Consider the following 24,007-nt stretch of genomic DNA (forward strand, 5'->3'; position numbering starts at 1 on the left):
GTGGCCTTCCACAAATTTTAACTCCCACATGACAGTGATTTAAAATCTCCCAGGCCTCACTCTCCAGAGGGACTTGACGGTTCACCACCCACTTCAGCCCCGCACCCTTGATTCCCACCCCGAGTTAAAATCGGGGCTCTAATGTTCCCTGCATTTGCTCCAGCACGAAATAACAATCGTTCTACTTGTTAAACTTAAAAACTGTAGCCTGTGGTAAAACATTTATTTGTGGAAGCGCTCTTTGTTCTCCTTTGCATATGGCTTATGACCAGCTACAACCTACATATCCAGCGACTCATTAAATGGATCAGTAATCTTTCAAAATCATGGCGATGAAATCATATAACCAGTCCCAGGAAGTCACGTGTTACAACTGTAAAATTTTAAACCATCACACACAAAAAAAAGGTAATCAGGTAATGCCTGTCACATTGTGGATGTCTTATAAGCTTGTGCACATAATCATATTTATCAACTTCATATTTAGACTTTCCAACTTGAGAAGCATTTTATGTGAGGTGTAGCCAAATCGGATCTTTAGGCTGCTAAAAGGTTTGTAATGCTGCAAACCCTTGCTTTGCTCTGATATCTGCAAACTCATTAAGGAGATAACTGAATGTATATCGAGAAGTGCAGATGATTCTTCAAAAGTGAGGGCGTCACACTTGAAATGATGGTGAGTTGGAACATCTGTAAATAATGAAAAAGTGACAAAGCATCCAAGTATTCTTGAACTTGTAGTGATAGCCAACTCTTGTGCTCAGTTCAGAAAGAGTAATTTGGATAGATCACAAGCATCCTACCATTTGAATGAATTTTATTTTTTCCAAACAATACAGGCAATCATGCACACTACACAACATGAATGTCAACATGTCAATTTTGTCAGTTGTTAGTAACCTGCTGATTTTTTATTCTAATAATTAACAATCCAATATTAACATTTTTATTGAATTTCATGGTACTTCCGTTCACTGCTTTCTTGTGCAGACATCACGGCCTGAATTTTAACTTGGAGCCGGGAACTCCGTGGGTGGGTGGATTTGCGCGTGGGGAACCCATAAATCTAGTGTGCGCATTTAAATCTGCAATCGCAACTCGACTGTAGGCAATTCTCTTTGCTTCCGGGTTTCGCATCTTCAAGCTGCGCAGCGGGTGTACTGTGCACCTGAATGATGTAATCGAAACTACAGTAAATAAACGGCCTGTTCAAACACGGATTTTGGAGGAGAAAGGAGAAATGGAGTCCAGGAGAGCAAAGGCAGCGCCTAGATTTACTAATGCCTCCCTAGATGTACCATTGTCTGCAGTGAGAGCCAGGAAGAAGGTTCTTTATCCAAGGAATGGCAGCAAAAAACCTGGTCTGTCACCAAAAAGGCTTGGCAGGAGGTAGCAGAAGAGGTGACAAGCTGAAGCATGATGCCCAGATCTTGCCTGCAATGCAGGTAGTGCTTCAATGACCTGACCAGGTCTGGAAAAGTGAGAACTTTTGCTGATTCACCCACATCCTTTTGTGTACAACACCCCCCTTCATCACTCTGTCTTGGCAAGCCTACTCCATCACACTACTTCTCACACCCACTTAAGTGTCACCAACAACTATCCTTCATTTCCCATCCACTTGCTCATCTCCCCATTCATGCAACCAACAATGTCACTCGCCCCAACCCTGATGCAATGTGATGCAGCTGTGTGGCAGTTTTCCTCTGATGCTTCTGTATGTTAGTCATCCTCACCCAATGCACTGCATCCATCGGGTGAATATGGAACCTTCAGTCACTCACAGGTCTGTGTTGTCGCCCCTTGTAGGAAGGAGAAAAGAGCACAAAACGCAAGAGAGAGGCAAGAACTGCCAGTGGACCGCCACAAATTGCAGAACCAACTGATGCGGAGGAGGACTCAATGGAGATAAGTGGGACAACTGCGGTCCTCTCAATCGGAAACTAGGTGCTCACAGATGGCTGGTGACAAAATTTAAAACATCTTTCACAAAGATGATGACTTTATATAATCAATGCCTTCAGTATGAGACGCCAGAGTATGGAGATTGGCAAGATTGTTATTATTGTGCCGAGGCTAAGTCATTTTGTTTTCTTTTGTCTTCCAGGGCTTCATGCGTACAGAAAGAATGTGCGGAAATGCAGGACATCGATTCCTCAGGGGATCGCGATCCTTCTGAGGGTGCAGCGTCACAGGACATACAGCCATGCACCAGCGCAGATACTCAAACTTCGGTGGATCCTCTCATACAGATAGTTGGGTTGCCACCTGGTGATTCACAAGTCACAAATGAGCACGAGCAGACACTGGTGGCAAGGGCAGCTGTGCAGAGACCACGTCAGAGGGCGCACTCTTCTCCAAGCTCTGCTCAGCTCAACACAGATGCTGAACCCTGGGGGCAATCGTTGAAATGAAGAATGATTGAGGTACAGGAGCACCATTGCAAGATACTGGAAGACATGCCACGCACACTTTCCACAATAGTTGAGAGGCTGGAGGAGTCCAACAACTCCAGCATTAGTGGAGTGATGTTGCAGTTAAGTACGAGAATGTCTGCAATGGAAAGAGTGGCCACCTCCATTGAGCTTCAAGCACGGCTCACAAGTGAGTCTATGCACGGCCTTAGCACGCCCGTGCTGACTTTGGAAACTAGCATGCCTGCCACCTTCAACAGGATGACAGATACCTTATCAGTGGCCTTTCAACACGTCACTGATCTTCACCAAGCTACTCTCCAGCAGAGTGGTAGGAGTGATGTGGCGCTAACTCAGGAGAGGAATGATGGCGAAAGGGAACATGGAAGTGGGAACTCCACTCAGAGCGTTCCCATATCTCACTCGTTGTCACCCCCCGCAACCAGTACCTGAAATAGTGCCTCCTCTCCCCTTGGCCGAGTCTGCCCCTGCACAGGTGCAGGTGGAGCAGTCGGAGCAGTCTTTGGCGGGGCCCTTACGGACTCCAAAACCCAGAGACTGTAAGCCAAAATCATCTCAGCAGTCAGGGCAGAGATCTGAGCAGCCTGCCTCTACCTCTGTTGAAGCCACAGGGGATGCACCACATAGAAGCGGTAGAAATCTTAAGTTTAAACACTTGTAGTTCACCAACTGTATGCACAAGGGTGTTAGAACAAATGTTATGTTGTGATTTCTATTTCTTTTTATGTTGGCACATAAAATTTATTCATTATCGACACTTCGAAGTCTTGGCCATTATTGCTTCCAGACTTTCAAGCGGACCTTTCATTTGATTCATGATGAATGCCAATACATGACAACACCCATTGGACTATACAATCGGTGTATGTGTCGTTGAAGGACTGCTTTGTGCGGGCCAGGGTTGGTGGGGGGGGGGTTTGGTGGTCACAGTGGTGATTTTGCTAGGCAAAATGAATATCCCAAATATTTTTAGTTTTGGACTGTTAATATGAGAAGCTGTGAGAGATGAGGACATCCCTGGCATCCCAGGCAGCAATGTGTGAGGCTGGTCCAGCTATGGGTGCACCATCGTCATATTCCTCCTCCTCGTCCTCCTCCTCATCATCCTCTTCCTCAATGTTGTCGCCAACAGAGGGTAAATGACAAGTGCCTTCGTCCACAACCACCTCTAAACCTCTCTGCAGCGCTACGTTGTGCAGGATGCAGCACACTACGATTATCCTGGAGACCCTCACTGGCTCCCCCAGACCTGTCGAGGCATCTGAAGTGCATCTTTAACATGCCTTTGGCTTGCTCAATGACACATCTGGTGGTCACATGACTCAGGTTGTATCATTCTTGTATCTCATTGATGGGGTTCCTCACAGGTGTCATCATCCACATTTGCAAGGGGTATCCTTTGTCTCCAACGAGCCAGCTCTTAAGTCTGTCTCCTGTCTGGAAGAGGTCTGGAATGTTTGACTGGCGCAAAATGAAGGCATCGTAACACCTGTCAGCGAATCTGGCGCACACCTGCAGGAATCTCTTTTTGTGGTCGCACACCAGCTGCGCAACAACGGATTGATAGCCCTTTTGGTTATTGAATGCTCCTGGCTCATGTGGTGGTCCTCGGATTGCCACGTGTGTGCAATCGATTACACCCTGCACTGTGAGAAGCCAGCCAGAGAGGCGAAACCCACCGTCCGCTCATTCTGACTGATGTCGCAAGTGAAGTTAACGCAATCGGACGCCCTGGCAAACAACCCATCCATCACCTGCCATATACACTTGCGTGCAGACGATTGAGACACCCTGGAGATGTCACCGGTGGCATTCTGGAAGGAGCCAGAGACGAAGAAATTGAGGACAGTAGTAACTTTTACTGCTACGAGCAATGCATGGCCACCAGGTCCAGCGAGGAGTAGCTCTTCCTCAAGGAGGCTGCAGATGTCTGCGACCACCTGCCGACTCAAACTGAACCTGCGTAGGCACTGCTCCTCAGAGAGGTCCAGGAAGCTCACCCTCTGCCTATATATCCTCTCACGTGGGTAATGCCTCCCGCGATGTTGTCCTTACTGTTGGTTTCCTCTCTGCTGTTCTCCAGACCTTTGTTGCGCACCTCTGTTTAGTGCAGCTGCAGATCCCAGAACTGCACGACGTGCCTGCCCTGGATGGTGATTTTCCTCCTCCTCAGATGTACTGTGGAATAAATCCATTGTGCTCCCATCCCGATCTTGTCAGTTTGAGAGGCTCCAAAATATTGGTAAATTTGTCCGAACACAAGAATTTTCAGTCTCAAAGAAATCGCAGTCTAAACACAAAAAACACCCAGCCAAAAGTTTTCCTCAGAGAACTGAGTGACCAGTTGCAAGACCTGACATATTATTGAGATGAGTCAATAATGCTTTAAAGGGCCAAATGAGCTTCGGCTGCATCTCACCTCCGTTTCTATGGTGTGTTTCAGAAGCCATGGGAAACCCATGGAGGTGAATTTAAATCCATTTCTGTTGCAGAATCCACAAAAAATTAAGCAGCTCAACTCTTTAAATTACCTATATTGCCCCTTTAACAAGCCGGCTGCCGGCATTAAATGGGGACGGGACTTCCGGATTTTGGTTGCACGTGCGCATCCTAACATGCCTGGGTTAAACCCAGAAGTGGGCGCATTGAAGCCAGGATGCGGTCCCACTTCAAATATCTATTATTTTTACCGACCACAACCCACCCGTTCTTTGGGGTTAAAATTCCCTCCCACATATCACAAACATAACCAATGGACAACATTAATACTAACACATGCACCAGACAGTTACTTATAAATGTTCTTGCTTTATGAAGCAATTTCCCATCAGAACAGCTTGTGTTTTTCTTCTTGCCACTCTATGGGGCCGATTTTCGGATGGCCGAGTGGGTGCGTTGGGGGCTCCTAAAATGGCGGAATCCCTGAGCGGGTTCGGAGCCTGGCTCCAACCCGCTGACTTCCGGGTTCCCCGGTGATGCAATCAGGTGCACACGCAGCTCCCGAATGCGGTACTCCCACCGGCAACTAAAGCCGGCAGGATGCTGCTTTACATAGTTAGGTAGACAGTTGAGGTACTTGACAAACCTCATTGAGTGGATATTTTGGCAGGGGTGCAATTTTGAAGGATCCTCAGCGTGTTTCCCGTGCTGTGGGAAACACTCCCTGTTGGAGCAGACGTGTTTCAGCCAGCAGCCAGTGGGAGATGCAAAGGATTATTTGACAGATGGGGGAGAAAACCTAATTTATTGCAGCAGGGCACTCTGTCACTTCAGACAAAGTTTTGGCTGCAATAACTTTGTCTTTCCACTCAAAATTATTGATTTATACCCTAAACTCTGCTGTGCAAACACATTTACCTACTTTGTGGACCCCCTCAAACTCACACCGTCAGGATAGGGGGCGCCATAGCTGCATTCATCACTTCATCCGAGGATGAGCAACATCACCAGCCTCGCAAGGCACGGCGTCCGCCTCCGCCACGTGGAGCTCCACAACACAGTGCTGCGCCACAGGCACCTGTACAGAGGGCGACAACAGAGAGAGCAACGTCACAGGAAGCACTACCCTCGCCCCAGGGTCTACAGACAGAGGCTCAGCTTCCTGGACCTCTCTGAGGAGTAGTGCATACGGAGGCTCAGAATCAGTTTCCAGGTAGTAACGGACATCTGCAGCCTCCTTCATGCCAAGCTGCTCCCGGTTGGCTCGAGCAGCATCTTCTTACCTGTCGCTGTCAAAGTCACCACTGCCCTCAACTTCTTCACCTCCGGATCGTTCCAGGGTGCCACCGGGGACATTGCCAGGGTCTTTCAGTCGTCTGCACACAAGTGCATAAGGCAGGTCACCGACGGCTTGTTTCGCAGGGCCTCGCACTATGTCAACTTCCCCGTGGATGACCTCAGCCAGATGGAGAGGGCAGTGGGATTCCATGCTGTGGCTGGCTTCCCACGGGTGCAGGGTGTAATCGATTGCACCCATATAGCAATACGAGCACCTCCACACGAGCCAGGACTGTTCATCAACAGGAAGGGCTATCACTCCATCAACACTCAGCTCATCTGTGACCACCGCAAGAGATTCCGTCATGTGTGCGCCAGATACCCTGGCAACTGCCACGATTCCTTCATCCTCCGGGAGTCCAATATCCTGCCCCTCATCCACGCACCTAACACACGCAAGGGCTGGCTCCTCGGGGACAAGGGATACCCTCTGCACACATGGCTCATGACACCTCTGAGGAACCCCCTCCGGTCTTTGCCCTCTCCCGTGCATTCTGGACTCTCTCTTCTCCTATAAAGGGAGAAAGTAGAGGCATAAGTGAGGGATGGTGACATGGCCAACCGCTGAATGCATTGGTTTGGGTGAAGCTAATAGTGAAAGAGATTCATCAGAGGGTGAGTATGAGACAGAGCCATGACATTGTATGAGGATTGGGTTGAGTGGTGGTGGTGGGATGAGTACTGGGGAGGTGAGGAAGTACGGGTAAGTTGAGGATGAGGTTTGAGTGGGTGTGAGGAGCAATGTGATAAAGTAGTGTTGGCAGTGTAGGAGGAGTTGTGGAGTGGGGGCAGTGATGTGGAAGATGGTGTGTAGGAGAACGAGTAAGTGTGCTCACTTTGGCTGACCTAGTTAGGTCGTTGAAGTGCTTCCTGCACTGGATCCATGTGCGGGAGACGTTGCTGCCGCTGGTGACCTCCTCTGCTACCTCGAGCCAGGCCTCCTTGGTGGCAGAGGCAGGCCACTTCCTCCCATCCGCCGGGTAGAAAATATCCCTCCTCCTCCTCACCCCATCCAGTAGGACCTGGAGTGAGGCATCGGTAAATCTGGGAGCAGACTTTCCCTGGTCTGCTCCATTCTATACTTTTGGTTCTTTGCTGCAGGAGCAGCATTGGAGGACTGCCCCTTTAAATAGGGCTCCTCCAGATGACAACCTGTGATGCGGGTGCGCAGTCCGCCCGCTGCGCAGGTTGATGATGGGAAACCCGGAAGCCACGGTAAGTGGCTTCAATTTACCTGTGATCGTGTGGGGAATGGACCGATTTCACCGGGTGGGTTACCCACGAGCCCAATCACCTCCCCTCCACCCCCCCCCGCCCCCTGCTGCCAGCCCGCCTCCCTGATAATATCGGGGCCTATGTATTAGTTTCAGTTTCCCCCCAGTCTCACATGCAGGTTTTGTCTGTTTCAGGTTACCTTATGCACATTCCTGTTCTTTCATCTGCTCTGTGTTACTAACACAGCTATCATGCACTTTTTCTTTTTGAAGTAAAAATGAAGTATTTTTGGAGAAACCCTATTAATCACTGCTTAACAAGCCTTTATCAAGCAAAGACAATCATTAATGCTAGATCTGTGTGTAGCAGCTATTTACAAACCAAAGCAATTTCAAGGAAGGAAATAAAAGTGAATGGAGCAATTCAGGTGATTCCTTAATAATTGATTTCCAAGGGGTTTTGTTTCTGTCTAATATTAACTTTTTTAAGTGTTTATAATTAACTCCAATTTATTATAACAAAATATTTTCTTTCTGTAATAAGTATTCTGTTGATAAATGTCACAACCATGACTATTTTATGTAATATATAATCAATGCGATTTAAATGGATTAATTTAGCCACTTTGCCAGTTAAGCCCTATCTCTAAATGGATTGATATAATTTTTTTTTAAAACTCTATACCTTACTTGCTAGCTAAAGACTAGAGTATCTGTTAAAAATAATGGAATATTGTAGCAGGTTTTACATAGAAATGCACATGGCACTTGTACTTGCTGTAGACTAAAAATTATGTAATTTCAAGTGCTACATAGGGTGTACTTAATTATTTTCTCAATCTTAGGGAGTTAAATTTATAATTATAACCTTTTGCTGCCAGTCTAATGGGAAAAACAGTTCCTTTATATAAATCCTACAGTATCCAGGAGTGATAAACTGACAATTTTGATGATTGATTTCTCAAGGCACTTTTATATTTGGCACTTCTTTAGTTAAGGTCACAGGAGAGTGACGTCTGTGAGCTTGTTCCCCATATTTACATTGCCTCAACAGGGTCCTTTATTCTGAGAGCAGAATTTTAGTAGGTCTACAATGCCTTTGGGATAAGAGAGCTAGCCTTCTTTACTGCCTTCCGGTGCGCACTCGTCCCCAGAATTCCCTATGGAACTCCAGTCAGCCCGTCGATGCCTAGAGCTTTATTCTGGGGCAGCTGGTGGAGGGTGGACAGTTCCCCAAAGGTTAGAGGAACCTCGAGTTGACCAGGCTGACCTTTGACAGGTCCTCCCACAAAACTGAGGGCATCCTCACTGGTCAAGTCCAGACAGAAATGGGCCATGTAAAAGATACAGACCTTGTTGTTAATTTCCTTCGGAGCCACGACAAGAGATCTGCTGTTGGCCAGCAACCCAAGGAGTTGTTTATGGACCGCCTGCCTTTCTCCAGTGAGCGGAAGGACAAGCTGTGATCACTGTCCCAGAGGGCCTCCACGGAGGCATAACCTGATTAATGTGCCTCAGGACCCAGTGAGTCACAGGTCCTCCAGTGCACCCTTCTTTATTTATACCCACCGTAGGGCCGAATCCCCAGGAGAACCAGACAAGACTCCAGATTGAGCACCTCTTTCTCCAAATGCTTGATATCAGAGTCCTGCCTCTTGGTCAACCCCCTTGCATACTCCTAGAAGATGCGGACATAAGCTTTCCTAAGTCGCACTATAGCTTCAAGGAAGAGAAGCCCCTCTTCTTCCTTTACCAGCCAGCCCAGAATTGACAAAACGACACGTGGAAATAGCTGTTCAAGAGCAAGTGTCAGCACATGGAGGCTAACCAAGCAAGAAGCAGAGCAAACTCTACCCACACCAGGTGGTGATTGGCTGCATCCCGGAGGAAAGAGCCTGAGCAATATGGAAGCGGTCGGGTCTGGACTAATTACTTTGAATGTCTACAGTCCTCACATAGATATAGGAAGTACAATGAATACCCAATTTCCTTTAGGACTAAAGTTTAGAAATCTGTGTTTGTCTTTCCTGCTGCTGCAGATATTGGGCTGGCTATGTTCGCCCAATTAGTAGCAGTGCCAGCCTCAGATGCCTTGAATCTTTGCTGGCTTGACTGGTGGGGCAATTCTTACTGGTACTGTTCAAATAGTCCACCACTTGTCTGGCACCAGTAATGTTATATTTTGCATAACAGCAGTATTGGAAAAAATGAAGATTCACTACACCTCTAGTGTATTGCATAGACATTGTTACTTAATACACTATACTAGATCTAGTTTGTCAACATGGCAAGAACATTTTGTTGTTTGCAAAGTTTAATAACAACTTGTACTTCTATAGCGCTTTTAAACATAAGAAAACGTCACAAAACAGGGTTTCAATAGATATGGTTACCCAACCTCTTGCATGATCACCAAATAGAGGTGTTCGAATGTCTAAATATTGTACTGAAAACAACATATTTAAATAGGAGAAATTAATGGGTAATTCTGAAATATCAATGTCTACTGATATTCCATAAATGGACATACAAACATTTCAACCTTCAAACATTTGTTTCAACTACTTTATGGATTACAATCATTTTACCGGTATAGAGATGCACCAAGAATAGATGTTAGTACTAGCAACTTCAAAACATTGAACAGAAAAAAAGTGTGCCATTTAATTATATCCTGGCTGGGTAATGTAGGTGTCTGTAAAATACAGGTTTTTTAAAAAAAAATGTTCATCCTGATTACCAGTACAATTTTTTGACCATAATTCATCTTGTGTTAAATACTTGTGGCTAAATTATGGTACTGTACAATTAACAGTTTGAATATAAGAATAACGTTAGGTTTATGCACAGATAGTACAAACGTTTTACTGATGAATTATTAAATTATGTAGCATTCCACAAAATTGATTTTATGTTAAAATGGTTCACCATGCAAAAACATCTTATGAAAAATCAGCAGCCTAAATGTTAATAGGGAGAAACTGCGGAATGCGCGTCTGGGGGACCAACTTCTGGGTGCAAACTCCCCCCCCCCCGCCCCCACCCCTGCCCCGCCCCGCCCCCACCCCTGCCCCACCCCGCCCCCGCCTCTGCGCCCCCCCCCCCCCCCCCCCCGCCAAAGAAGTGCACTGGTTGCCCAATTGACAGCCAGCAACTTCTAAGTGCCTGAGGCACCTGTCTAAAATAGGCGTTAGACCTCTTGGATAGCCCCCTCTCCCAGGGCTTATCTATAGGCTGGCGTGGCATTCGAGCCAGACGATTTTGGGAATCACCCAACCGGGTCACCCGATTGGCTTCCACAGCTCGCCAGTATTGTAGAGATAAGGCCCGAGCCCAATTTGGAGAGAGTTTCAGGGGCAAAAAAAATTGGATAAGGGCCGTTTTTGGGCGCGGGTAGCATGATGTGCTATTACCCCACGCCTAATGACCCCTGCGCACGCAGGGCGCAAGTTTCGGCTGGCCTGAGGACTCACCTGCAATCAGCATTCCATTCCGGGCCTTGCATGTGGAATCAATGCAATTTGCACTTTCCGCCACCAGGGGGGAGCTCAACTTCTTAAAGGGAGGATGTTTCTTCGAAATCTCAAAGGTAGTTGATACCTGTTATTTGCTGAAAATAACAGTCTGCTGTCTGCACGAGTCTGAACGGAGATCAAACATCTCACACATAAAACACAGATGCAGATCCCATCCCTATGTTTACACACTGTTGAGTTATGTTAAAACATTGAATAAAAGTTGCACACTACTATATCCCACATCCTCCAATCTGCACGCCAGACCTCACCAATCTGCCGATCTGAGTTGGTACCAGGCCTACGAAAGTGCGTGCACCAAGGTTCTCTGCTGATGTACTAGAGACCTTGGAGCAAGAGGATGACAGAAGGAGGGACATCCTATATCCGCAGAGGGCGGGGGGGGGGGGGGGGAACAAGCGGCCCTCCAGACCTATATCCAAAAGGTAGTGTGAGGCAGCGGGGGACGAAGTCAATGCCAGGCGCACAGCATCAATCTCAGATTTAACATACACAAGTGAGCTAGCATCAACTGCCATCAATAGAAGAGCATTCCAAACGTCTCCCACCCTTTACGTGTAGAAGCATTTCCTAACTTCACTCCTGCACGTCATGGCCCTAAATGTTGGATGTGGGGACATAGCCTTAGTATTCAAGTCTAGGCGAGCCCCAAATACAGTTACAAATGTCTCGGCTGCCAGAAGCAATAATCCAGCCACTAACCTGTAAATCCTGCATGGTCCCTTTAAATAGCACTGGTGGGGGGTCCTCCAGGCACTCTAAGACACGATCAGATGGTCGGGGATAAGTTGAGGGTTAGACACCATTTTGGAACTTATCACTTTAAATCAGCGTTGCACACTGATTGAAGCCATTTTCTCCCTACATTTCACGATGCCAGCGCTCGTTATCTGCGCCTGCGCTAACTCCTACACCAAGATGGTGTCCAGCACACTTCACGCTGGAAACATGCGTGCGTATCCAAGACGCCATCTCAGACGCTACACGGCCCAATTTAACGCCCTCAGTGTCTGATCAATTTCTTCCCCAATATATTTTCATTACATATAGGGTGTTCATGTTTCAGTTGATTTCATTCCTGTATTTTAATGCAATTTAAATGTTTATTTTGGTATGTACAGTAGTGAAACTTGATCCTGTGGTGCATCAATTTGCTTGTAACAGTCAAAAGTAAAAAAAGTGTCATACTGGGTACAGCACACAGCCACTGTATGAAGTCAAATCAAAACTAAATCATCTAGATCACAGACGATAAAACGTCCACACTTCCACTAAACAAACCTACAACATGAATAAGAATAAATGTAAGGAATCTTACAACACCAGGTTATAGTCCAACAAATTTATTTTAAAATCACAAGCTTTCGGAGATTATCTCCTTCGTCAGATGAATGAATGAAAAGGTTCTCAAATCGCATATCTTATACTATGTTGGGACAGCATCACACCAATCAAAAGGTGTCGTTGTTATTCAAACTGGCCAGTCACGGAGAACAGCACGTCCCAGTACACTAGATATACATTGTGTCTATTACACAGGCAGGCAGAAAGAAACTCAAAATGGCAGAGAGAGAGAGAGAATTTTAAAAAACATATAAATTTTTTCCCCCTTTTTGCTGGTGGGGTTACGTGTAGCGTGACATGAACCCAAGATCCCGGTTGAGGCCGTCCTCATGGGTGCGGAACTTGGCTATCAACTTCTGCTCGACGATTTTGCGTTGTCGTGTGACATGCCAGATCATCGACACAGATACCACCATCACACGAGAGGACACCACCCACCAGGTACATGGTTCATACTCCTGTGACTCGGCCAACGTTGTTTACCTCATACGTTGCAGGAAAGGATGCCCCGGAGCATGGTACATTGGCGAGACCATGCAGACGCTGCGACAACGGATGAACGGACACCGTGCAACAATCGCCAAACAGGAGGGTTCCCTCCCAGTCGGGGAACACTTTAGCAGTCAAGGACATTCAGCCACCGATCTTCGGGTAAGCGTTCTCCAAGGCGGCCTTCGAGACACACGACAACGCAAAATCGTCGAGCAGAAGTTGATAGCCAAGTTCCGCACCCATGAGGACGGCCTCAACCGGGATCTTGGGTTCATGTCACGCTACACGTAACCCCACCAGCAAAAAGGGGGAAAAAAATTTATATGTTTTTTAAAATTCTCTCTCTCTCTCTCTCTCTGCCATTTTGAGTTTCTTTCTGCCTGCCTGTGTAATAGACACAATGTATATCTAGTGTACTGGGACGTGCTGTTCTCCGTGACTGGCCTGTTTGAATAACAACGACACCTTTTGATTGGTGTGATGCTGTCCCAACATAGTATAAGATATGCGATTTGAGAACCTTTTCATTCATTCATCTGACGAAGGAGATAATCTCCGAAAGCTTGTGATTTTAAAATAAATTTGTTGGACTATAACCTGGTGTTGTAAGATTCCTTACATTTGTCCACCCCAGTCCATCACCGGCATCTCCACATCATGAATAAGAATAATCAGCTTATTCTATAGGAGGTAAATTTTGGGTGCATCCCCCACAATTTTCCATGTGCTCATTTTAATGGATGTAAACACACAAACCTGTTATGCCTGAATTCCCGGTGTGTACTCCAAGAGGGCATGGCTCTATCTCAGGGACACAATTTTGTAAAATCACCCTTCATGGAATAGCCTTTGAGTTAATAAAATTGAAACCTACATAGGCTGCAATATCTTGGTTAATGAGGGCACAGGCACATTTTTTTTTATTCGTTCACGGGATGTGGGCGTCGCTGGCGAGGCCCGCATTTATTGCCCATCCCTAATTGCCCTCGAGAAGGTGGTGGTGAGCCGCCTTCTTGAACCGCTGCAGTCCGTGTGGTGACGGTTCTCCCACAGTGCTGTTAGGAAGGGAGTTCCAGGATTTTGACCCAGCGACAATGAAGGAACGGCGATATATTTCCAAGTCGGAATGGTGTGTGACTTGAAGGGGAACGTGCAGGTGGTGTTGTTCCCATGTGCCTGCTGCTCTTGTCCTTCTAGGTGGTAGAGGTCGCGGGTTTGGGAGGTGCTGTCGAAGAAGCCTTGGCGAGTTGCTGCAGTGCATCCTGTGGATGGTACACACTGCAGCCACAGTGCGCCGGTGGTGAAGGGAGTGAATGTTTAGGGTGGTGGATGGGGTGCCAATCAAGCGGGCTGCTTTATCTTGGATGGTGTCGAGCTTCTTGAGTGGTGTTGGAGCTGCACTCATCCAAGCAAGTGGAGAGTATTCCATCACACTCCTGACTTGTGCCTTGTAGATGGTGGAAAGGCTTTGGGGAGTCAGGAGGTGAGTCACTCGCCGCAGAATACCGAGCCTCTTGCCTGCTCTCGTAGCTACAGTATTTATATGGCTGGTCCAGTTAAGTTTCTGGTCAATGGTGACCCCCAGGATGTTGATGGTGGGGGATTCGGTAATGGTAATGCCGTTGAATGTCAGGGGGAGGTGGTTAGACTCTCTCTTGCTGGAGATGGTCATTGCCTGGCACTTATCTGGCGCGAATGTTACTTGCCACTTATGAGCCCAAGCCTGGATGTTGTCCAGGTCTTGCTGCATGCGGGCTCGGACTGCTTCATTATTTGAGGGGTTGCGAATGGAACTGAACACTGTGCAGTCATCAGCGAACATCCCCATTTCTGACCTTATGATGGAGGGAAGGTCATTGATGAAGCAGCTGCAGATGGTTGGGCCTAGGACACTGCCCTGAGGAACTCCTGCAGCAATGTCCTGGGGCTGAGATGATTGGCCTCCAACAACCACTACCATCTTCCTTTGTGCTAGGTATGACTCCAGCCACTGGAAAGTTTTCCCCCTGATTCCCATTGACTTCAATTTTACTAGGGCTCCTTGGTGCCACACTCGGTCAAATGCTGCCTTGATGTCAAGGGCAGTCACTCTCACCTCACCTCTGGAATTCAGCTCTTTTGTCCATGTTTGGACCAACGCTGTAATGAGGTCTGGAGCCGAGTGGTCCTGGCGGAACCCAAACTGAGCATCGGTGAGCAGATTATTGGTGAGTAAGTGCCGCTTGATAGCACTGTCGATGACACCTTCCATCACTTTGATGATGATTGAGAGTAGACTGATGGGGCGGTAATTGGCAGGATTGGATTTGTCCTGCTTTTTGTGGACAGGACATACCTGGGCAATTTTCCACATTGTCAGGTAGATGCCAGTGTTGTAGCTGTACTGGAACAGCTTGGCTAGAGGCGCAGCTAGTTCTGGAGCACAAGTCTTCAGCACTACAGCCGGGATGTTGTCGGGGCCCATAGCCTTTGCTGTATCCAGTGCACTAAGCCGTTTCTTGATATCACGTGGAGTGAATCGAATTGGCCGAAGACTGGCTTCTGTGATGGTGGGGATATCGGGAGGAGGCCAAGATGGATCATCCACTCGGCACTTCTGGCTGAAGATGGTTGCAAACGCTTCAGCCTTGTCTTTTGCACTCGGGTGCTGGACTCCGCCATCATTGAGGATGGGGATGTTTGCAGAGCCTCCTCCTCCCGTTAGTTGTTTAATTGTCCACCACCATTCACGACTGGATGTGGCAGGACTGCAGAGCTTTGATCTGATCCGTTGGTTGTGGAATCGCTTAGCTCTGTCTATAGCATGTTGCTTCCGCTGTTTAGCATGCATGTAGTCCTGAGTTGCAGCTTCACCAGGTTGGCACCTCATTTTTAGGTACGCCTGGTGCTGCTCCTGGCATGCTCTTCTACACTCCTCATTGAACCAGGGTTGATCCCCTGGCTTGTTGGTAATGGTAGAGTGAGGAATATGCCGGGCCATGAGGTTACAGATTGTGGTGGAAGATAATTCTGCTGCTGCTGATGGCCCACAGCGCCTCATGGATGCCCAGTTTTGAGCTGCTAGATCTGTTCTGAATCTATCCCATTTAGTACGGTGGTAGTGCCACACAACACGTTGGATGGTGTCCTCAGTGCGAAGACGGGACTTCATCTCCACGAGGACTGTGCGGTGGTCACTCCTACCAATACTGTCATGGACAGATGCATTTGCGACAGTTAGATTGGTGAGGACGAGGTCAAGTAAGTTTTTCCCTAGTGTTGGTTCGCTCACCACCTGCCGCAGGCCCAGTCTAGCAGCTGTGTCCTTCAGGACTCGGCCAGCTCGGTCAGTAGTGGTGCTACCGAGCCACTCTTGGTGATGGACAGGTTTAAAGTTATAGGTTTAAAAAGTTATTTCAGTCACAATGAAAAGCAGTTTGTTTTATTTCACAGAAGTTCAACACCACTGCCTGCTTAACTACAGATTAGTAGATTTACTTAATCTCCCTAATCTTGTTCATAACAAATCTACCTTCTCTACAGGTCCGATCTTTCAACACTACCCCCAATCTACTGCGCCCATCCTGTTCAGTAATGACATTATGTGGTACATATTTGTTCCATGTCCCTCATTTTCACAAAGTCAATGACTATACCAGATTAAGCACTGAATCAGATTCATAGAATGCACTGTTGCAGCTGTGTATGTTCACTTGATTAATGAAATAATTAATATCTCACCCATTATGGCACATCACAGGTGTAAAAGACCTATAAGTTACAAACACCATAAAATTATTTATGTGCTTGCACAAATACCTACACAGTGTAGATAACTGATATACATTTCAGTGCTTTTCCATATGACTGGCAGAATTTTTGAATATTAATCTTAGCTTATGAGATAGGAAAGCATTTGCATAAATAAATGATTCCATTTGTGTGACAGTGTGATCAAGAAAAATGTAAATGAAAGAATCTGAATGTCTTACATTATTTTACTATTACCTCAGGTACAGCAGTATTTGTCCTAGAAATTACTATTCTAAAAATATGTGGTCATATCAAATGTAAACTGTAAAAATTGGATGGATATCTGTTAAGGAAAACATGTGAGAGAGAGCCAAGAGAACACGTTTTACTGGCTGCAAAAATATTTGCTGTGATCCTCAATTATACTTATGTGGAAGATGTGAATGGGCTGGAATTTGCTGCAATGGCAATAAACGCCATAAGTTAGACCGTTGTGCTCCCTGATCCTCCAGTGGTGAATTTACACCACAATTAGCTGGAGAAATGATTAGAATATGCCGCAGCAAGCATAGTGGCAAATATGAAACAGCGCAACCAATGGTCAGTGTATTGATCCCTCCGCCAAAGTGACTTGCACCATGGGATGAAGGAGCAGACTAAAGAACACCTTTACTGCTTTATTTAACAAGCAGAATTATCCAAGACAATTAAAATTCTAGTTATGCTGTCATGTGGACTCTGAAGATTTTACTGTACTCACTTTCAATTTTTTTTTAATAATTGCAAAGTGCCCAACATTTTAATGGCAGATCATATCACCTGAGATAGTCACTGACTTTTTGAATATGTAAAGCACGGAGAGATTCTGATTTTCTGCACATGCAGATGCCAGATATTGTCATTTGAAGCAGGCGGCTCACGGTCTTACCGTTTTCTTCACACCCTGTCTAAATAGAAGTCATCATCCATTTATGGTGCAAGTATTTACAATCAAGATCACTAACATATACAATTACGATTGGGATTAGTAAACCTTCCTGGCATTGCCTTGGGACTCACGCTTGCAAATGACAGTTGCCTTGTTGTGTTGGAATTTGTCTCCTCTCGTATTAAATTGCATTAATTCACACATCATTAAAATTAGAATAGTTTTGTAACCAGTACATCAATTTACTTCTGTTTTATTTTTCTCTTTTGGTATGACACTAAAATAACTTTCTTCCTCAAATACAAGTCAATAAATCACTGCTGCCAGGCCTCCAATGCTATTATTTTTCAGTCTAAGTGGCTGCAGTGTTAAGAGTGACTTAAATGCAGCAAATTCGTGATCATCATTGATTTTAATGGGGGCGGAGCTATGACAATGACCTTTCAGCTATTTTTGGAGAGGGGTAAATGGTGGAGCGGTGCAAAAGTCCCAGCAAATAATGGCATGGTGTAAGTAATGGCATAACTCACTCACTTCATAATTCCCTAGAATTTCTTCACCTTAATTACACCTACGCTGTAGATGCACCATTACAATAACACAAATTTTCAGCAAATTCAGGCTCTATAACTCATTAGTGATTGTGCCACAATACTTAATCATCTGTATTCATGTTACAGAGCACATATCCACTCAGTTCTCATCAAGTATCTAGCAAAATTCATCGTAACATATACTTTCAATTGATAGCAATGTTGCTATATTCACAAAGTATTTATCTGTAAACATCATTGCCACAATGAAACCTAGCCGTATAATTGAACTGCTTTAAAAATAAACACTAAAACTTCCATAAAGGATTATAGCAATAATTTTGTCAGACTCAAAGTATATGAAAATGTATTTTAATAAAGTAAAAATTGATAACTAACTCCTTGGCACAAAGCAGTGATCCCAAAAGATGTTTAAAGTAGTCTCTAATGGACCAATAATGCAGCCCCAATGTTGCAGCTGCGTTCCGTGCTACACACACCTGTGGGGCTTGAAGCTGACCTCTTACCATAATGCGACGTCTGCTACTTTAAGTAAATATTCTACACTCCTGGAGCACCTTATGGGGAGAAGTGTGTTATTAGGCGCCAGCATTTCATAAAGGTTTTGTTGGTTGTCCTTAAAAGGTAACAGTATCAAAATTTCAAAAAACTTGGGAAGGTTCAGAGGCAGATGGAGTTTAGCTTTAAAAAGGTGTCATTAAGTGGAACAGTTAAAAAGCATCCAAAAAGATAAATGTATTAAGAAATGAACAGAACACCCAAGAACTACAGAAATAGCTGCAAGCAAAGCAAATACTATGAAACCTGTAAATTAGGGACACCTAAGGGACTTGCATTAGGTGCCCTTTCTTTGCTGGTGTCCTTATTTTCAAAATGGTCATTGTATGTACAGTAAACCAGGTGAGCCAAATATCCCGGGCTTGGCTGTATCTCCTGCAGCATTCCTTCTTTTTTTCGCCGTCATCTGGGATCATGCCTAATTCTGGAGCCCTGCCAGTGGGATGTGATTTCAGTTCATATCCTGTTCATTGGCCTTCCCAGTTCATTGCCATCCCAGGGTCCTTTTCCATTGAGGGAGGGATGTCGTGATCCTAGGATCTACTACGCTGGTTGCCTGCACAGGTCAAGGTCGGAGTGCCTAGGAGAACCCAGTCAAATTGAGGGGATCAATGTCTGGCAGTCCCCTGTCGGGACCTTCTCCCTCCATGTGCTGCAGCTGCTAATGTTTGAAGTGCTGGGGATGGGTAGGGAGCTGTTAGCACTACTTGACATATTGGTGGAGTGAGATGTGATATTGCCCGGTGCAGTTCCCGGCTTTTGTCGAATGAGGAATTCTTTAGAGCCATGCAAACATTCAATCTCAGAGATAGAGTGGTTTCTCTGCCGTTATGGATACTGGGTAAAGAGCTCCTCATTCCACAAAAGCCGCTTCTTTCACCCGCTGCTGCCTCACGCTGACCTACATGTCCTGAGTTTTAAGTTGTAAACAGACTTGGTGATTTGAAGGTTGTCCGTAGTTCATAATTTGCAAGTGTCCATGGTTTCAGAGAGCAGCTTGTATCTGTTACGATGCAAGTTACTTAGGACTGTCAATAAGTGGCTGTTTTTTGGGTGTGTCCGTTTGTACAGGTTTCACGGTACTGGCAGGAAGTCACTCCCATGAAGCCAAGGACCCAACATCTTGGAAGGGGTTTTCCTTTACAGCTCCCATTTCATATGGGTGCTAAAAGTCAAAGAAGAGTTCAAGTGCTCCAAGCACAGAAATGTAAGATCTCTTAATTTGAATAAAACTCAGCACTATAAAGAGCCTAATGTGGGTATGCAGCGTTTGTGCATCTGGGGAGTGCATATTAACATGATATGCACAGGGGATGCTGAGCAACTCTCCGACTTCAGTGCAGAGAGCTGGCATCCAATGTACATCAGTGCTATAGGCACTAAGTATCACATTAGCAACCATTATTTCTTAAAAGTGTTGCAACAAACAGCAGAAACAGAGTGACAAAATAACAAAAATAATATGGTTTCATTCACATGCAGTGAATGGAGCATTTTGATCTGTGTATAAATAATTTTACTATGTATAAAGCAAAACATCAGAACTGAGAGAGTAAATTTCTTGATGCTGCTATTTTGTTTTACTATTTCTTCAGCTATCATTTGTAAAAACTGGGACACTTGAGTAATTATAGTACACCATCTTCTGCCTATAGAAAATAAAACTGAGGAACGTGTAGCATCCCTGGAACGTCCAACCATTACTGCAACATTCTTTTATATCAAGTTTATGAATAATTTTACAAGCTGCAATATAAAAGAAGAAATATTATCCCAGCTAATTAGCCTGATGGCCTAGTTTTAAATGTTGTCAGTGTATAAACGTTCAAATCCAGAAAGTGGTTCTGTAGATTGTAGCCACGTTTTTCTAAAACACCTTGTATGCTCACAAGATAACAGTTTGTTATCTCCACTTTATCTTTCAATAATATTAATGCAAAGCCAAAGATCTTATTAGTGTAAGTGCCATTTTCTTATTTGTTCTTTTCTAAATTTGTTTCTCCAGTTTGGAAAAAGCTCTTGTCCTAATTATTCAGTTAGATTAGTAGGATTAGAGAGTGATCTTGAAAGGATTTTGTGCACAGATTCATGGGTTCAAATACAATATCTGGTACTTTTATGATTTTAATGAGAGGGAGGGGAATTCTGCAGCATTACTTTTATTTTTCTGTCAAAATTTTCTCCAAAACCTAAATATTATTTTCCCAATAGTAATTTGTTATGAAAAGAGCAGGTGCCGGACAATAGTGGAATAGACAATTTACTGCGCCACAGTTGCCTGATAAATGCACATATGTTCTGAAATGATTGTTTGCCATTCATGAGACTGCCATTTGATGCCTTAACATTGGCATTAACAACTTCAGACCTTAACCACATTAGTTCTTGTACAGCAGGTGCCGGTAATGTAGGATAGGTGCGCCAGCGGTTCCATGAATGAGGAGGTTGTGGGCTGGTGCTTGGGATGGGATTTGCCTATCAGTACGCGGATGGAGGGATGGTCTACACTCCTGGTGTCACCTGTCTTTTTCTTCCATCATATTCCTGGATCACTGGAGCCTTTTTCCACATTGCCAGATTTTCCATGGTTCCCTGCCAGATTTTCCATGCTTCCTTCCCCCTCTGCTATTCTGCTGTAACCATCCTCTGGGTCTCGGATATATCTTTTATTTCTCTCATTATTGTCACACTATTATCACTTCTGTCATTTAATCATCTCCCTGCCCTCCTTTCCTTGCCTCTGTCCCTCCTTACAAGCTGTTCATCTGTAACATCTCCCGGTTCCGACAAAAGGTCATCAACCTGAAACGTTAACCCTACCTTTCCCTCTCCACAGATGCTGTCTGATCTGCTGAGTGTTTCCAGCATTTCTGTTTTTACTTTGGATCAGCCACCCATGCCCCATTTCATTTTCCATTGAAGTCAATGTTCCTCCATGTTATTGAGAAAGAAGATATTTCTAATAATTTCAACTTTTAGGAAGGAGACATTGTGTGGATGTTATGGATCTAAAAGATATACAGCCTTTGGGAAAGCAAGAATAAAAAGGGTCGATTCTTAAATCCAACGCACTAGGGGAAACTGCATTTGAAGGAGGCACAGGTCGGAGATAGGGCTACAACACTATAGTCTTAATTCTGTACTCCCTTAATATGTGTGGCTCCCTGTTGGAGCACAAGACCATGGAATCACACCTGAAATGTGACAAAAGTAACTACAATGCAAGCTGGTGTAAATCACAGAAGAAACAAAATCAAATACACGCCATGGAAGAAAAGTAATTTGAAGAATTTTTTGTGGAGGTATTAGGCAAATGAGGAAATGAGAGAAATACGGTACTATCAATAGTAGTGAAACATTCATACAACTTAAATTGGATACAGCAGCATAAGTGAATATCATATCTAAGCAAGATTATAAGATATTACTGTAGGAGATTAAGATAAAAGTCATGGTAACTTGGGAGCAGACATAGCAGTGAAAGAAAGGTATTGACAGTGTCACATACAAGACTGATTACAAGTTGTATTTAAGATGCTCAGTCACTCAACCAAGTGAAAAGGGCACTCACAGTAAAGGATCAAATTGACACAGGAAGCACTTAACAGAACACAATGTTCTATTTCAAGGCTTGGATTGTTTGCTTAGGGCACCCCAGATCAGGATTTTATAAACAATTTACCCAACAGTACAACCATACAGAAAAGTATCATTTACAAAAAGGGAATAAAATGTAAAATAGAGCTGATAGAAAAAAAGAGTACTTAGAGGTCGTACAGATGAACTAATGGAATGAGTGAGGTTTTTAAGTAATTGTTGACAAAACAAGTGGTAAATTGCAAATTTGCTTGAACCTCAAACTAAAATAAAGCAATGAAAGGGGAACATTTGAAGCTTTAGACTTATGAGGATATTATAGTAGTTTGCTAATGCCGAATAATTTTCCAAGTTAGATGTACTCTCAAGTTTCTGGCACTTGAAATTGGATGAACCACATTCTAAGTTATACACGTTCAATACTCTTTATGAGGTGTACAGATTTTATGGCTTCCTTTCTGCATTGTTTCTGCTCCAAAGACCATTCTTACAATATATAAATACATTGATGGTGTTGACACAGCAATGGATAATATAATAGAGTGGGGTTTATCCAAAGGGTAATATGACAATAGATTTTGGAAAGTACCTAAAGTTACTAGATGAGCCAACCTAAAACTTAACGGGCTCGATTTTAAAAGGGCGGTGGGATGGCAGCGGGGGATCAATGGGCACGCAGCAAACCCGAATAATAAAACCTTGCCATTCCCAATGCAATCGCGACTTAATTGGTGCCGCTTAACCTTGTTTCCAGGTTTGCCGTCCGAAAGTTGCGCAGTGGGCGGACTGCGCACCCACATGACAGGCTGTCAGCTGGAGCGTCTACATTTAAAGGGCCATTGCTCCAATGGATTTTACTGGAGCAAAGAGCAAGAAGACCCAATCGAGCAGCACAGGGGCAAAGCTGCTCCAAGATTCAACGATGCCTCACTTCAGCTGCTACTGACCGGGGTGAGGAGGAGAGAACTATTTTACCCGGCTGACAGGAGGAAGTGCCCTGCCTCTACCACCAAGAAGACCTGGCTCGAGCTAGCAGAGGAGGTCACCAGCAGGAGCAACATATCCTACACCTGGGTCCAGTGCAGGAAGCGTTTCAATGACCTAACTAGGTCAGCAAAAGTGAGTACACTTACTGATTCTCCTACATTCCGTCTTCCACATCACCATCCCCCCCAAAAAAAACATTCTGCACTGCCAAGACTACTCCATCACAATGCTCCTCACACCCACTTAAGGCTCATCCTCAACTTACCTGCACTTCCTCACCTCCCCATTTGTGACCCCATCACTACCACTCATTCCAATCCTCATTCAATGTGATGTCTCTGTCTCATTCACACCCTCTGATGCACCTCTTTCACGGTCAGCCTTATCCAAAGCAATGCATTCATCGGTTGGCCACTTCACCGTCATTCATTCACATGTCTGTACTTTCTCCCCTTCCAGGAGAAGAGAGCATAAAATGCACACGAGAGGACGAGGACTGGAGGGGGCCACAACAAATAGTGGTCCTCACAGACACGGAGCAGGAGGCCCTGGAGATCAGCCGCACCCTCGAGTGCCTGTCCGTCGAAGACACCGAGACTGGCACCCCACAAACATCTGGTGACACAACTTTAACATTCATCACACACATGAATTGATGTTAACAATGCTTAGCATGTTGAACAACTCATATGCTCATCGCAACATGACACATATGTGATGATGCTTAATATTGCCTTCTGTTCTTTTACAGGCCCTTCAACGACCGTAGTGATGGCAGAGGGCAATTCCTCAGAGGTGCTGCCGGGCTCTGAGGACGCACCGTCACATCTTAGCCAGCCATCCACCAGCGCAG

General features: G+C 45.1%; 1 protein-coding gene across 3 annotated transcripts in view; it reads right to left on the minus strand.

Annotated features, from left to right (window-relative positions):
• Window positions 1-24,007, minus strand: part of LOC137340523 (ubiquitin-conjugating enzyme E2 E2) — a 276,626-nt gene that overhangs the window by 234,674 nt on the left and 17,945 nt on the right. The window lies entirely within an intron of this gene.

Source organism: Heptranchias perlo, chromosome 2 (genome assembly GCF_035084215.1).
Source record: "Heptranchias perlo isolate sHepPer1 chromosome 2, sHepPer1.hap1, whole genome shotgun sequence".
NCBI lineage: Eukaryota > Metazoa > Chordata > Chondrichthyes > Hexanchiformes > Hexanchidae > Heptranchias > Heptranchias perlo.